This window comes from Schistocerca cancellata, chromosome 6 (assembly GCF_023864275.1).
Source record: "Schistocerca cancellata isolate TAMUIC-IGC-003103 chromosome 6, iqSchCanc2.1, whole genome shotgun sequence".
Classification (NCBI taxonomy): Eukaryota; Metazoa; Arthropoda; class Insecta; order Orthoptera; family Acrididae; genus Schistocerca; species Schistocerca cancellata.
This window is the reverse complement of record NC_064631.1, coordinates 414,258,168-414,273,162: the sequence shown is the minus strand read 5'-3', so window position 1 is coordinate 414,273,162 and position 14,995 is coordinate 414,258,168. Positions and strand designations below refer to the sequence as shown.

Here is a 14,995-nt window from a genome sequence, read left to right as displayed (position 1 = left end):
CATGCTGCTGCAAACGTCGTCGAATTGTTCGTGCAGATGGTTGTTGTCTAGCAAACGTCCTCATCTGTTGACTTAGGGATCGAGACGTGGCTGCACGATCCGTTACAGCCATGCGCATAAGATGCCTGGCATCACCACTGCTAGTGATACGAGGCCGTTGGGATTCAGCACGGCGTTCCGTATTACCCTCCTGAACCCACCGATTCCATATTCTGCTAACAGTCATTGGATCTCGACCAACGCGAGCAGCAATGTCGCGATACGATAAACCGCAATCGCGTTAGGCCACAATCCGACCTTTATCAAAGTCGGAAACGTGATGGTAGGAATTTCTCCTCTTTACACGAGGCATCACAACAACGTTTCACCAGGGAACGCTGGTCAACTGCTGTTTGTGTATGAGAAATCGGTTGGAAACCTCCCTCATGTCAGCAAGTTGTAGGTGTTGCCACCGGCGCCACCCTTATGCGAAATTTAGTGTCTGTAGCACATCATCTTCGTTGTGTAGCAATTTTAATGGCCAGTAGTGCATTACTTCTATTTTGGTTTTGTCTTTGTTTCCCCACGATACACTTTTCATAATCTTGGCATCCAAAGCTCGAAATAAAAGTTTTGATTGATTACTATCTTGTTTCTATATGAATTTATTTGTTTGTTAATACATTACTCTTATTTCTGGAAGCTTGTTTATGTTCTGAAATCCTTATTCTGGTATTTACTGTACTTCCGCTGCGTTGTTCTGTTATTGTACTTCCAAGGAACAAAAATTCATTTATCAGCCTTTTATAACTTACCTTAATGTTTGTGTTGTCCTTCCTTACTTGTGTGTTCCAATTTTCTATCATCATTACTTTAGCCAAATTAGTCTTCTCCTAAATGTTGGTCAATTGTAGATTCTAGTCTTTCCTTTACAATAACGGATGTAATTTCTGAAGTACGGCTCCATAATGCCGAAGATCTGTAACATGACAATCATTGAACTTTCCTATCTTAGGTGTGGCACCCACTTTCCTAACTTTCTATTGATCCATCGGCAATAGTCCATCCTCACTGAATTGACATTTATATTTATGCACTTGTTCTTTCGTCTTATCTACAACAATGTTTAATAACTATGTCGAGACTGCGGAGAAGTACAGAAGAATATAAATGTGCTTTCTTTATCCGTGTTTTGTGCTTTATCTTTATTATACATTGAAAGAATTACTTTACGACGAGCTTTGTAAATTTATTTCATTGTACATTTCTCTTTACATTATGCAGTTGAAACCAGTTGCCATTATAATTTTACCGATGCTGTACGTTTGTACCTTTATAAGCGTGCTGTTTAAATGGCATGATGTAACCCGCCACGAAGTCCTCTCCTTAGCCACCCTCTTCATCTCAGAGTAGCAGTTGTACCCTGTGACCTCAGTTATTTGCTGTATGTATTCCAATCTCTGCCGCTCCATACAGTTTTCACCTTCTACAGTTCTTTTTTTTTTATTAAAAATGAAACTACGATGTAGTTTATTCCGTAATGCTGTAATAACTGTCCTGTGAACCTGTCCCTTATTCTTGTCAGTCTTTTCCATATCTTTCTTTCTTCCACGATTGTAGAGGGAACCTCCTCATCCTCTACCTCATCAGTCCAACAGATTTTAAACATTCTTATGTAGAACCATTCGACAGACACTTAGATTCTCATCAGTTAATGTTTTCCCACAGCCCACACACACTAAGCGGTACCCGAAACGTATATTCTCAGAAATTTCTTCCTCTTCTCCCCTTTCCCTGCCCTAGTCTTTTCTTTTATATCCTCCTTGCTTAATCTGTCATGGGTTACTTTGCTTCAGAAGAAGTAGATTTCCTTAACCTCGTGTATTTCGTGACCACAAATTCTGGTCTTATGTTTCTCTTTATTCTCATTTCTGCTACTTCTCATTACTTTTCTATTTTCTGGATTAGTGTCAGTCCATATTCTTTACTCATTGGACTGCTCAGATCCTCTATCCCCCGGTAGCTGAGTGGTCAGCGCGACGGACTGTCAATCCTAAGGGCCCGGATTCGATTCCCGGATGGGTCGGAGATTTTCTCCGCTCAGGGACTGGGTGTTGTGTTGTCCTAATCATCATCATTTCATCCCCATCGACGCGCAAGTCGCCGAAGTGGCGTCAAGTCGAAAGACTTGCACCAGGCGAACGGTCTACCCGACGGGATGCCCTCGTCACACGCCATTTCATTTCGTATCACTTTCATTGAGGACAGGAACGTCATCAGCGAATCGTTTCTCTAATATCCCTTCACCCTGAATTTTAATCCAATCCTTGAATCTTCATGCGATGTGCATAAGGAATAGTAGGTGCGACAGACTGCTTCCTTGTCTTAGACACTTTAATCCGAGGTCTTCATTACTTGCCTTTTACTCATTGTTCCCTTTGGTTCTTGTACGTATAGTAGACACCTGTCTTTCCTTGGGACTTACTGAAATTTTTCTCATAATTTCAAATATCTTACAACATTTTATATTGTCGAACCCTTTCTACACGGAGAAATTATATGATTGTATCTCGATTTTTCTTCAGTCTTACTCCCATTACCTAGCACGAAGTCAGAACTGCCTCTCAGGTGCCTTTACCTTTCCTAAAGCTAAACTGATGGTCATTTAACAGATCCTACATTTCCTTTCTCAGTCTTCTATACACTATTCTTGTCGGCAGTTATTCTTGTCCGCAGCTTGGATGCAGGATCAGATAAGCTGATTGTGCGACAGGCTCCGCACATATCTGGCCTTGCTATCTACGAAGTAGGGATGACATATTTAAGAAAGGACGGTACATCGCCAAACTCAGAGATTCTATGCAGCAACTCGAATAACCGTTTGGTTTCCGTTTGCACCAACGATTTTAGAAATTCGGATGGAATTTTAAGTATCAATTCTGCGTTATTTGATTTCATGTCTTCCAGAGCTATATTAAATTTTGGTTCTCATACTGCATTATCATTGCCTTCCCTATCGCTTCCGGTTTCTTCTGTTATCAGACAAGTCCTCCCACCCATATTGGTCTTGAATTCTTATCTCCCATCTGAATTTTCCTCTGCGTATAACAGTGGAATTTCCGCTGTATTCTTAACGTTACCACCCCTCCTTTTAATTACACCGAAGTTTGTTTGCACTTCTCAATATGTCAAGTCAGTCATTTCGATTTCCTGCAGCCATTACGCCTGCACTGCCCCGCACTTCCTGTTTATTTCATTATTAAGTGATTTTTATTGATGTATTCCTATCTTACAGTGAAGCTGTCTGTACTTTCACCTTTCGTAGATCTTTTGATGTATTTCTTCTGTTACTTAAAGTTTCTTAGCAGTTAACCTTCCTTGTACCTATGTCTGCCCAACATCGGAAACTGCCCCTTTCAGAGATGTCCAGTCCTCTTCCACTGAATTCTTTAGCGCTGTATCCACATCCTCAGCGAACTTTAAACGCGTCTCACCACTCCTCAACACTGTAGCATCGCACTTCACTCCACACTGATTCTTCCATACGTATCTCTTAATCTTCAGTCTACCCTTCATCGTAATTAAATTCTGATGTGAGTCTGTATCTGCTCCTGTGTACGCCATACGATCCAATATCTGATTTCGGAATCTGTATCTGATCATGATACAATCCAGATGGAATCTTCCTGTGTCTCCGGGTCTTTTATAAGACACCTTCTAATCTTGTGATTCTTGAACACAGTATTCACTATTACTATCTTAAACTCATTGGAAAACCCATATAGTATCTCTCCCCTCTTATTCCAGCTACCAAGCCCATATTCTCCCGTAACTTCTTCTTTCCTTTTCTCTAAAGCCCATTCCAGTCTCCCATGAGTATTAGATTTTCATCTCCCTTTACATACTGAATTACCCTTTCAGTATCCTCAAATAGTTTCGGTATCTCTTCATCTTCTGCTTGCGAAGTTGGCATGCACAACTGAACAACCATTGTGGGCGTCAGTTTACTGTGGAATCTGATGAGAACAACGTTATCACTGAACTGTTCACAGTAGCTCGTTCACTGAACTACCCTCCTATTCATGGCGAATCCTGATCCTGTTGTACCATATTCTTCTTCTGTTGTTACTTTGTTATATTCCTCTGACACGAAATCACAATCTTCTTTCCATCACACTTCACTGAGCCTTTGCATTTCCCTTTTCAGATTTACTAGCTTTCCTAGTCTGTTCATTCCATGCTCCGAGTCGTGGGATCTTATCTCTACATTAGTTACTCCATCTCTGCCTCATATCTTCCCTTGATCGTTTCCCTTCCGGAGATCCATTCGTCAGAGATTATCATGACACTTATTAAGCTAGTGGTCACATGACCTGTGGAAACACATCATTCGTCTTTGTCCATTGCTTTCTGCATCTTAATGCCACTGATCACTGCGGATTCTACCGCTTTTTGCGGGCAGTTTCCCACCCCAACGACAAGAGAATGCCCCAAATCTTTGTTCGCTTCTCCGCGCTCTTTGAGAAGGCCGTTGGCAGAACGAGGATGACGTCCTATGGTGGAACTCTTTGTTAGCCATTGCTGACCTGATAACTTTTATTCAAAATGTAAGTGGCTGAATACAAGCCTGGGCCCCATGATGTTTTGTTTACCCATTAAGCAAGCCTGGCTCCTTTTTTTAAAAAGTTAGTGTTTTGCCTCAATCCGCCCCTAGCGCCCGTCCTTCCTCTCACCAGATAGTGCTTTCGTCGGCTAGATTCCTTTGGCTATGTTCGTATTTATCTTAATTAATGTAATCTTTCTTCTTAAAATTAACTAAATACTTTCTTTCTTAAACCGAAAACTTCTTCTTCTTAAGAGGCTGTTATTATTTCTTCATTAAAAGGCTCTTTTTAATATAAATAAGTCATTTCCATGAAAGTTTTATTTAATCTTTACAGAAAATAAATTATTTGTACTTTTGCAAATTAAAATCTTCTTTACTGTGAATGGGTAACAAGTGAACTTTAGACGCGTCCCCTGTCAGCCGTTCCATAGAATAGTTATTGAAGACGCATTATAATTTATCCTTCTTGCAGTTTTAATAAGGAGATAATTTAAAACTGAAATTGAAGAAGTTCTTATGACTTTGTGAAGCGAATACCTTCACCCACTTGGTATGAAAGTGAAAGATCTCATTATTCTTGAGCTAAGTAACGCTAAACCCATATTCTCCTTCTTGTTTTAAAACGACAAACATAAAATCTCCGAAACTAGTCTTGTTACTTTTCTTATTGAAATATTGTACGAATATTTACGTTAGACCAAGGATTAATCATCTAGTTGTTCGAAACATTGTTGACTTCTGACCAAGTATTTGGTGGCCTGAGGTATTCATTTCCCTTTTCTTCCATTCTGCTTACACTATCTGTCCAAGAAGTTCCGGGACTGATTTTATTTCATGCGTATAAGTGAAGTCGACGCATTCGATCAGGAAATTGCGAGCGAGTAGACGATGCGCATCGTGGTGTATCAACGTTTCCTGTCACAAAGCGCAGTGGAGCAGCTTCTGTAAATCAAGTGTTCAGGATATTCCTCGGAATTTTATGAATAACAGAAAAGTGTGTATTAAGTTAGTCTGCATGCCTTGACTCCTGGACCATAACAACGAAACCTACACGTCTTCCGCACCTTAATTGAAAATAGAAGTTGACAATTATTTCCTGAAAACGAAAATCATCACGGGTGACTAATCTACCACAGAAAAATTAAAATGCAGAACAAGACAGAAGCAGGTGCGAATGTGAAGTCCCAAAGAAGGCCTCTCCGACAGTTCCACATGGTTATAGGAACGTTTTGCACGCTCTACTCAAATGTGGAGAGAGGGGGGGGGGAGCATGAGGGGGAGGAAGGAGGTTGTGTCAGGCTATGTATAGCACCTGAGGCATTAAATAGACCATCGTAACTTTTTCTGTATTTTTATTAATACAATCTCGAAACTGTTTGGACAAGGGGCGTACGCATTTTAAAATAATCTGCTGTAGTTCATCAGTGTCTTATTATCACCTGTCTGCTATTGTTTCACCTTCAAAAACAATATTAATATTAATTTCTAACAGTGATGCTAAGAATTCTGCACGTAAACAATAGTGATCTATTTTTTTCTTTTTTTGCGCCAAGTAGTTATACATAACTTTTACGTTTCATCAAATTCTGGTTATGGCGCAGATGCGTGGTCTATTCTCATGGACATTACCTACCGCTTGATAATGGAATAACAGTCGAAATTGGCCGTTACTAGAAAACAAATAATGATTACCGTCAATGGCGTGTATTGTGCCACGTCAGAAATGTTCTACGACTGTTGTACTCGCCAGAAGGTAATGCAAATATTTAAGAGAAATCTGATTTACTGTTCCGTCTCAGTCGCACGTTCTTTAAATTATGTTACATGTTTCGATCACATTGGATCACCTTCAGTTTCAACTGAGACGCAACAATATATGAGAATCCTCTGAATGCGGTTCTAGGCGCTCAGTTCGGAACCGCGCGACTGCTACGGTCGCAGGTTCGAATCCTGCTTCGGGCATGGATGTGTGTGATGTCCTTAGGTTAGTTAGGTTTAAGTAGTTCTGAGTTCTAGGGGACTGATGACCACAGATGTTAAGTCCCATAGTGCTCAGAGCCATTTGAACCATTTTGAACCTCTGAAATGTCTACATCAGTCTTGATTTTTATGACGACTCCGATGCTAATACAAATATGACTTTCGGTCCTAATGAAAAGGGTTTCTAAAAGGTATACCAAGAAAAAATAAAGTTGCAACAGCAAAAGAATAATTTTTATGAGACTATAGACTGCTAAACGGGTATCAGACGGCAGTTTGCCACCAAGCGACGCCAACAAATAAAAACTTATGAATTGCTTTCTCGTAGGCTATGCTTACTGTTAACCTGTCTCATACAGGGCGAATCACCTAAAATTTGCACCGCAAATATTGCGGAAACGGAAAGTGATATTGGTGTGCTGTCTTCACAGAATGGGTTGGTAATGAGGGGCTCGTATTGTTAGTTAATAAACAGACTGAAATAAAGAAATTGAATGTTTTGTTCAAACATACACTTTTTCAAATGGAACAATACCTATTGGCAATAACAAACTAAACTTACAATAAATTAGAATCTCGATGGTGTTTATTCACTATTATATTATTAGCCATGTGTGCCATTCAACCCACATAGTGGCTAGGTGCGATGTTCTCATGTTTGCTTAGAGTGTGCTTGCCTGTCGTTCGAGTGCACTGCACACTGCTAGTCAGTCTTTGTGTGTCAGTCCAAGCAGTAGTTCGTGACAGCGATGGGATTTACATAAGCAGAGAAAGCCGACGTGCTCGTGGTGTATGGTGAGTGAAGGAAGGATGCAGTTCGTTCTTATACGGCGTATGTGACAAGATATCCCAATAGAGTCAACCATCACAGCAGCTACTTTTCAACTTCTTTAACCAGTTGCGTGCAAGTTTCAGTGTAACAATTAGACAACGTAACAGAACGAAGCAAGTACTGAAAGTAGGGGGGTGAAAATTAACGTTCTTATTGCTGTTTCAGTTGATCAGCATGTTAACTCCCACGCAGCTTACTAGGAAGCGACATGGGTCTGACAAGTCTCCTATGCATTCTCCGACATGGGTTCCATCACTATGACAGCTCTCACCATCTAAGGCACTATGGAAACGATTATGAAAATCGTGCTAACTTCTATACGGGGCCATTAAGACAGGAGTCACCACATGTATTATGTATCATGTTCAGTTATGAAGCCATATTTACCAATCTCAGCCAGATAAACCACAGGAACATGTACTGTTGGTCTGTTGACAAACCCCGTTGGCTTCGTTAGGTTGGACGTTAGCATCGATGGAGTGAACCATCATCTTATAGGCCCGTTTTTCATTGACGGAACACGACCAAGTATTGACACCTCCTAAAAGACCATCTTCCACGGATGGTAGACAACATTCCTCTACATACTAGGGGGAGCCGGTGGTACCAACATAATGGATGTCCAACCCATCGTGCACGAAGTACTACAGCACGCCTTCACGAGTTGTTTCCAAATCGTTGGACTGGACGCAGATGTCCTGTACCTTGGCCGTCCCGTTCCCCGGATTTGACACCTGTAGACTTTTTCTGCGAGGGAAGCTGTAAGACACTGTCCACAAGGAGGTACCAACTACAGCCGATTATATGCAACGACGTTTTACTGCAGCCTGCTCTGACATCTCCACCGAAATTCTGGTACGCTTGCAGCAGTCGCTCCACACCACACTAGAAGCGTGTAGTCACTGCCGGTGGTCATTTTGAACACAACCTATGACGATCAGTGGTCTCATTACTGCTATGAATCCACATAAGTTGCGTTTGCACTTGCGCCGTTCTTCAGTACTTGCTATCACACAAGTGTTCGTATGGGAACTTTTCAAAATACGATAACTCGTAAACGAATCGCACTAGATTGCTGCAACAAACATCACTGCCATTCTAATTCACACTAATTTTACTTTTTTAATGTCAATGTTCCAACCAAAAAAAGTATTTGTCTGTAAAAAAATACGCTTTCTAAGAACAATTGTATTCTGTTGATTGGCTAACAATACGAGAACCTTACTACCAATCTGTTATGTGAAAACCGCAAATCAGCAGCACTTTCTATTTCCAACATACTTGCGTGCAAGTTTTAGGTAATTCACCCAGTACATTTCAAACATTATTCCTAGATTAGCACAATCGACTGCTTAATCGTGGTTTCCTTATCAGCAGTTGGGAAACAGTGGGTGCCTGGAGAGCTTCATTGAGATTCTGTTTCGACAAAGGGTTTCAAGGTATTATGAGCGGTTACCATTACGCGCTTAGAGCGGCTTTTCGGCTTTAAGGTAGGTGTTAATAACAGCGAGTGCTGGGGGCAGGGGCAGCTGGGGGCGGCAGTGATGCGCATTTAATTAGCAACGGTGGCAGCCGTGGCTGCGACGGCCTAATGAAGCCCGCCACCTCGCTACGTCTTTGTAGCCTCGTCAGGAAGTTGCCAGCCGCGAGGCGTTGGCTACTTGGTCTGACCTCCATGTTTTCTACTCGGCTAAAAGCGGCTCTTTTGCTCTTCTGAAAGAGAGACACGACCCTCTTTAGAAAATGGTATCTTGGGTTGACAGTTTCCGCAGGTAGTCACTGCACAATTGCAGAAAGACTGATCTTTGCCATATCTCAATTAATCTATTACAAAGGTGCTAGCAGATCTATCAGCAACACCGACCTGTTACAAAAGTGATGTCATTTTTGAAAAATTTTGTGTAGGTGATGTACTCCACACCTGAAGAACAATAATATACTTAGGAAATAACTGTTTGGATCGCAGAATAGTTGCTCACCTAGAATGCCACTCACCATATTTTGCAAGCATTATATAACAAAATATTTTTTGTGACCTAGCTTAGCTATTTGTGTGAATAGCAGTACACTCGTAGTAGCCCACTGAAAGAAGACTAAAATGGGTGGATAGGTGGACAATTCGTGTTGGAGGAAGTACCATGAACAAGAGTTCTGAACGGTTGGTGTTGGCGTTGGGGTTGACGGGCCTTTAAACGTCACATTTTTATGATTTTCTTCAAGAACCCGTAGCCGTGGATTCTAGTGAAAATACCTACTGGTACAAAGTTAAACTATAAGGAATTTTCTACAGAGGGAATGGTATTCATTTTTTCTCCTTGACCAGTAATCTCCACGTTCCAAAAGATGGAAGAATAAGAGATTATTAAATCCAAAGTTTTAGTGGTATGAAATCAATGTTTCGTGTTGAAACAAGTGGTTAAGTGCAAGTACGAAATGCGTGTACCAGATCTAAGCGTAGTGAGCCGTATTAAGCGATAAACTTTAGACTGGGGGTGTAACAGAACAAGCGGAGGATAGAAGGCGAGGAAAGATAGTTCCTTCGACTATGGTCATGCACTTCCTTCCATTGTAGGTCTCTTTACTAAAGAGCAAACAGCCTGACCTCACTGTCTCCGCTCTAGTATGTCACAAGGTGCATCACATAGTTGTTGCGGCCCTTCTGCAGTGCGCCATATGAAAACCGACGCATTACGCAGACACACATTTCCGATAATTGCATTAACACTACACGGCACACACATACGAGTTGCCAAAAATACTAAAGCAATTGAAGCGTAGGGAAAAATTTATGTAACTCTCTCCACACTGTTTTACACTGGAAGAAGAGACGTTGATTTTGGTTAACCTGTAGGGTAGCTTCCGCGAAAAGCGACTTCCCCCAGCAGGAGCACTGCTCACTTTCCAGTTTTTAGGCAGGATATGCCTCCCCACCATTTCCTGTTGTATTCGCTTATGGGAATGGACCAAATAACTTCACTGAGCTCGTGTTTTGGAGTTATTTTCAGTATATTGAAATGAACGGTGATTTGAAGTTGTTAAGTGACCTTTTATGTAAAATACGCTCATATAAAATTTATCGTATAAACAATGGTTGAGAAGTGTGATGCTGTCACTGATCTTTGTTGCTGACTCTTCCAACAGTTTAGACACAATGAGAACAAAGTTCATGCAAGCAATGGGGAACACCTCTACTGAAAAGTACATAAGCTAGTTAAAATTAGTAATTGGCACTGAATATAAGCGTCAGAACTTAGGTTGAGGGGTGTAATGATGAAACAGTCAAAGCTTAATATTCAATAGGAAGTAGAAGGAAATAACGTAGTGAAAGTCGATAGCCGATACCAGGTACTTGGTTTTCTCTGATGAAGACCAAGTCGTGGTGACGGTGGAATCAGAAACCGGGAGCTCCCTCAGAGCGGTGGCTGGTGCAGCACGGTGTCCTATGCAGAGCAACTTCCAATCGAGCCTCCGATTGACGAACTGCGGAGCTGTCGGCTCCTGGTGCAGAATTCGATGAAAAGTGCCTCGCAGCGGCTTTGCGCCGACCCAGATACCCAGTGAGTTTAAGGATACTAGAGGAATCATTTATGATCATATGGCCGTTGGAGGCAAACTAGTCCACGGGGCTGGCGACCTCTGACACCTCTGGCCCTGCCACCTGCTGCCGTAGGCAGATGTAAGAGTCAAGCTCTGTTATATGTTGTTGAAACCCATTCGACGCTATGCCGCTAATACACCACTCCTGTAAGAAGTGTTATAAGTATGTAGGGCATACAGCCCAAGCACGGCGCCTCTGTTCACTTCACAGAAGGGAGGGTGGGGCGCATTTCGATGTCCGAGGATCCTCTATCATCTTTGTCGACCACTTGTGGAAATGGTGACTCCAGTGGACTGAACACGTTCATCAATATCGGCGTCTGGACCATGAAAATCTGTTCTAGCCACGGGTCACAGGAAGGGGACACCGTGTTTGCTGCAGTTGAGCTGCGTTGTTCAAGGTTCTGGGAAGGAGAATTTCGATTCTGGAGCTAATGATCATGACAATCCACGGCCAGGGTGCGTCCTGGAGTTTCATGGGGGCACCTGGTTTACAAGGTTGTGATAAACGAGACCGTCGTAAAGTCGTACATTCACCATGGCTATTCCAGTAAATGGATAACCACTGCTCGGGCTCATTGGTGTCCATTTTTGGAGAAAACCTACCGCCAGATATCACCTTTGACAAGATAACGTTAGCACCGGGACTGTGGATGGGGATGGGGAGTCACAGGATTGAGGTTGGAGGGACTGGACCAGTGCTGACATGCATGGAACTTCTCGTCTGGGCTGGCAGCATCCTGAGTGGTAGAGCGAAAAGATGCCAATAGCATAGTGAGGGCTTCCGCTGATTCACGATGGTGGTGCAAATTTGCTAATTGTTACTGAATGTGAAAACAAAACCTTCCGCTAATCCATTCCCGCGTCTACCATGATAAACGAAAATGGTTAAAATGGCTCTGAGCACAATGGGACTTAACTTCTGGGGTCATCAGTCCCCTAGAACTTAGAACTACTTAAACCTAACTAACATAAGGACACCACGCACATCCGTGCCGTAGCAGTCGCGTGGTTCCAGACTGAAGCGCCCAGAACCGCTCTGTCACAACGGCCGGCCCATGATAAACCATGAGTAGCCAAGAAAGTGGTCTGCGAAGTTTATATGGATCCGCGAGTATGTCGCTAAAGCAACTGGTCAAGGGAAATATCTATGAGCAGGTACGGTCTTTTTGTTTTCGCAGATCTTGCATACCCCCACCATTCAGGTAATATCTGCATCGATACCTCGTCAATGTACATGTTGATGGGTCAGGCTCTTTGTGAGCACTACGCCCTACAGGCCCTGATGCCGGAGGGACTGGATGTCGTGCCCCAGAATAGGTGGGATCATGATGCAAGTGTGACAATCGTCTCCCTGCAACAAGAACACTACATTTAAGGTGGAGAACTATTGACACGTGCGCCAGTATGCTTGGTCTTCCGGATGGTCCAATTGTTTTCTACACATCAGTCACCATCGGTGCACCGGATGGAGTATTCTTCGAAAAACTGGAACCCCCGAGGAGCGACAGGCCATGACGTTTGCTCCCAAGGGAAGGGTTTTAAGGCTTCTTTCTCTTCTGTGTTCATCTGGCAACAGACCTCTGTTTCTGAATCTAAATACGTCTCTTGTCCCTATGGTAATCTCGAAGGAATGTAAGTATTTGCCTGTCGAGTGATGTCTTACGTCCTATGAGTAACGAGGCAAAAACAATGCCCATCCCTAGAAGCGACATGCTGATTTGGTCGGAATAGTGGAGGCTCTTTTTAACAACGATAAAAGAGGCTAATGATCAGTCAGTAATGTGAAATGTCAGCCGTACACATAATCATGGAATTTTTTGACTGCGGAAACAGTAGTCAGGCCTTCCTTTCCCGTTTGGCTGTAGTTGTGTTGTGCCTGTATCAGAGTTCTAAATTTGAATTCAACAGGGCGTTCCACACAACCTAGAGAGATAACACCCTGCCCCAGCTGTGATCAGAGGCATCGACTACTACAATTAAAGGTTTAGATGTGTCGCAATCCATACAGCATGTCGGATGGAGCAGGGCTTGCTTGAGATCTCGATAGATTTATCGCAGGCGAAAGTCCAGTTCAACATATTTTTGCGCAGCGTGTGATGGAGTGGTTCCGCTGTGGTCACGGCATGCGGGATGAACTTGCGATAATAATGAAGCCCGCTTGGTATTCATTCGAATTCGGAGTTGCTACACAAATTGGAACGGGTCGGTATTCTTGATGCATTGAGAACATGACCGAGATATTCCACATGAGGGACAATGGATTTGCATTTTTCGATATTACACTTGAGACTGGCTCGTTAAGGAACGGCAGACATGGCATCAAAATTGGCCACCAAACGCTTTGCCTTTTTAGCAGCGACAATTGAAAAATTGATGGACCACTGGCAGTGCCAAAAGGAAGGGTATTTAGAGGGTTGTTCCAAACGAAGCGTTAGTGACTTGGAACAGTTTATGCGGCGTGTACCAGGCACAGAGAACTATCTGGACGAAATTTTTTCCGTGCTGCATTTGGACTACTAAGGCTCGCCATCTAAGACGTTTTGTGCGGGCCGTAGTGCTCCGCGCAGTCTCCTTAGCTGGGAGCAGTGGTCCAGCGCGTAGCTCTCATACTACGCAGCTGAGGCAGCAGCGGGCTCTGTCGCCCATGCAGCACCACGTGGAGGTGGGGCCTCGTGGATACATTTTGTCTTCTTTCTTTGTGTAAACGACAACTGTATTGCAAATCTACGTATTATACATCACTTTCGAAGCAGGACAGTATAAAAGAAAACCTTTTGTTGAAGGGAAGTGTTAGAAGAAATTAGGATAGACTGAGGTTCCTTCAGCTGCGTCGCCCAGGGAGAAGGTTTCAGAATGTTACCTCCGACATTCCTGTGCAGCGCCTTTCACAGTTCACCGGATTGCAAGCTCTGATCCGTTAAGAGACTCCTCCAACTATTTCGACACGCTATTTATTCACCTAGAACCAACGGAATGAAAAAGCATGGGTCTTCCCCATAAGGTTCTTCAAACAGTGATCGAAGTTGTAAACGTGATTAGAAGTAGGCCACCTAAGGCGACATCTTTTCAAAAGATGTGCATTGACATGGTGATTGGTATACGAGGTGAGCACATTTTCATTTCCATGATTTGTCACCGAGGCTTTCGCTGAGTCTCAGTTGTGAAAGTCCTGAATTGTGTGTATGAACTGAATAATGAACTTTATGTGGTTCAGGGAAAACTTTTGAGTTCCAAGAACTTTGTAGACGGTCACTTTGTTTTGGAGTTGGTGTATCGTTGTGACATCTCTGAAAAACTCTAATCCATTGAATGCATCCCTTCAAGGCAATAAGACCAACATTTGTCACCTGATAGAAAAAATATCACCTTCCCGAAATAAATTCCTAATGTGGAAGAAAAACTTCGCTGATTACGTTCTCCCTGCTCTTCGCGAGGTTTGAGAAGTCAGTCATTTTCTGTTAAGTGAAGACTTAAAGTTTGTGCTTGTCGGCCATTTAACCAAACTCAATGGTTACTTCTTGAAGTATTTTCCAGAAGAGGTGGATCAACATAACTGGATCAAACACCCTTTCACAACAAACCTCCCATCAACACTTACAAGTGGAACAAGACCAATTTATTGATATTCATTCATGCGTCACAGGGAATTCCAAGTTCGTTTCCTCATTACAGCTCGAGTTTTGGTGCTAGGTGAAGCGGGAGTATTCGCAAATAGGTAACAAGGAGCTACAACGTATGATACCTTTTGCAGCATCCTACTTGTGTGAGGTAGATTTTTCAGAATTGGCAGTGATAAATACGACATATGCGAGGTGTGTCAGTAAAGCAATGACACTGACAAAAATACGAGCTATTGGGCAACGTTGTGTTGTTCTACTTGTGTATGCCGGTGTGTTCGCTCCTTCCAGTTGCTCAGTTCGAGTTTAAGATCCGTACAGCCATCAAGTGATTTTTGAGACTGCCATCAACGAAGCTGTATTTCTGTTGTGCGTTAAGAA

The 14,995-nt window shown here is 42.7% G+C and overlaps 1 protein-coding gene across 1 annotated transcript in view; it reads right to left on the bottom strand.

Annotated features, from left to right (window-relative positions):
* LOC126191126 (sex peptide receptor) overlaps positions 1 to 14,995 on the bottom strand; it is a 456,047-nt gene that overhangs the window by 265,440 nt on the left and 175,612 nt on the right. The window lies entirely within an intron of this gene.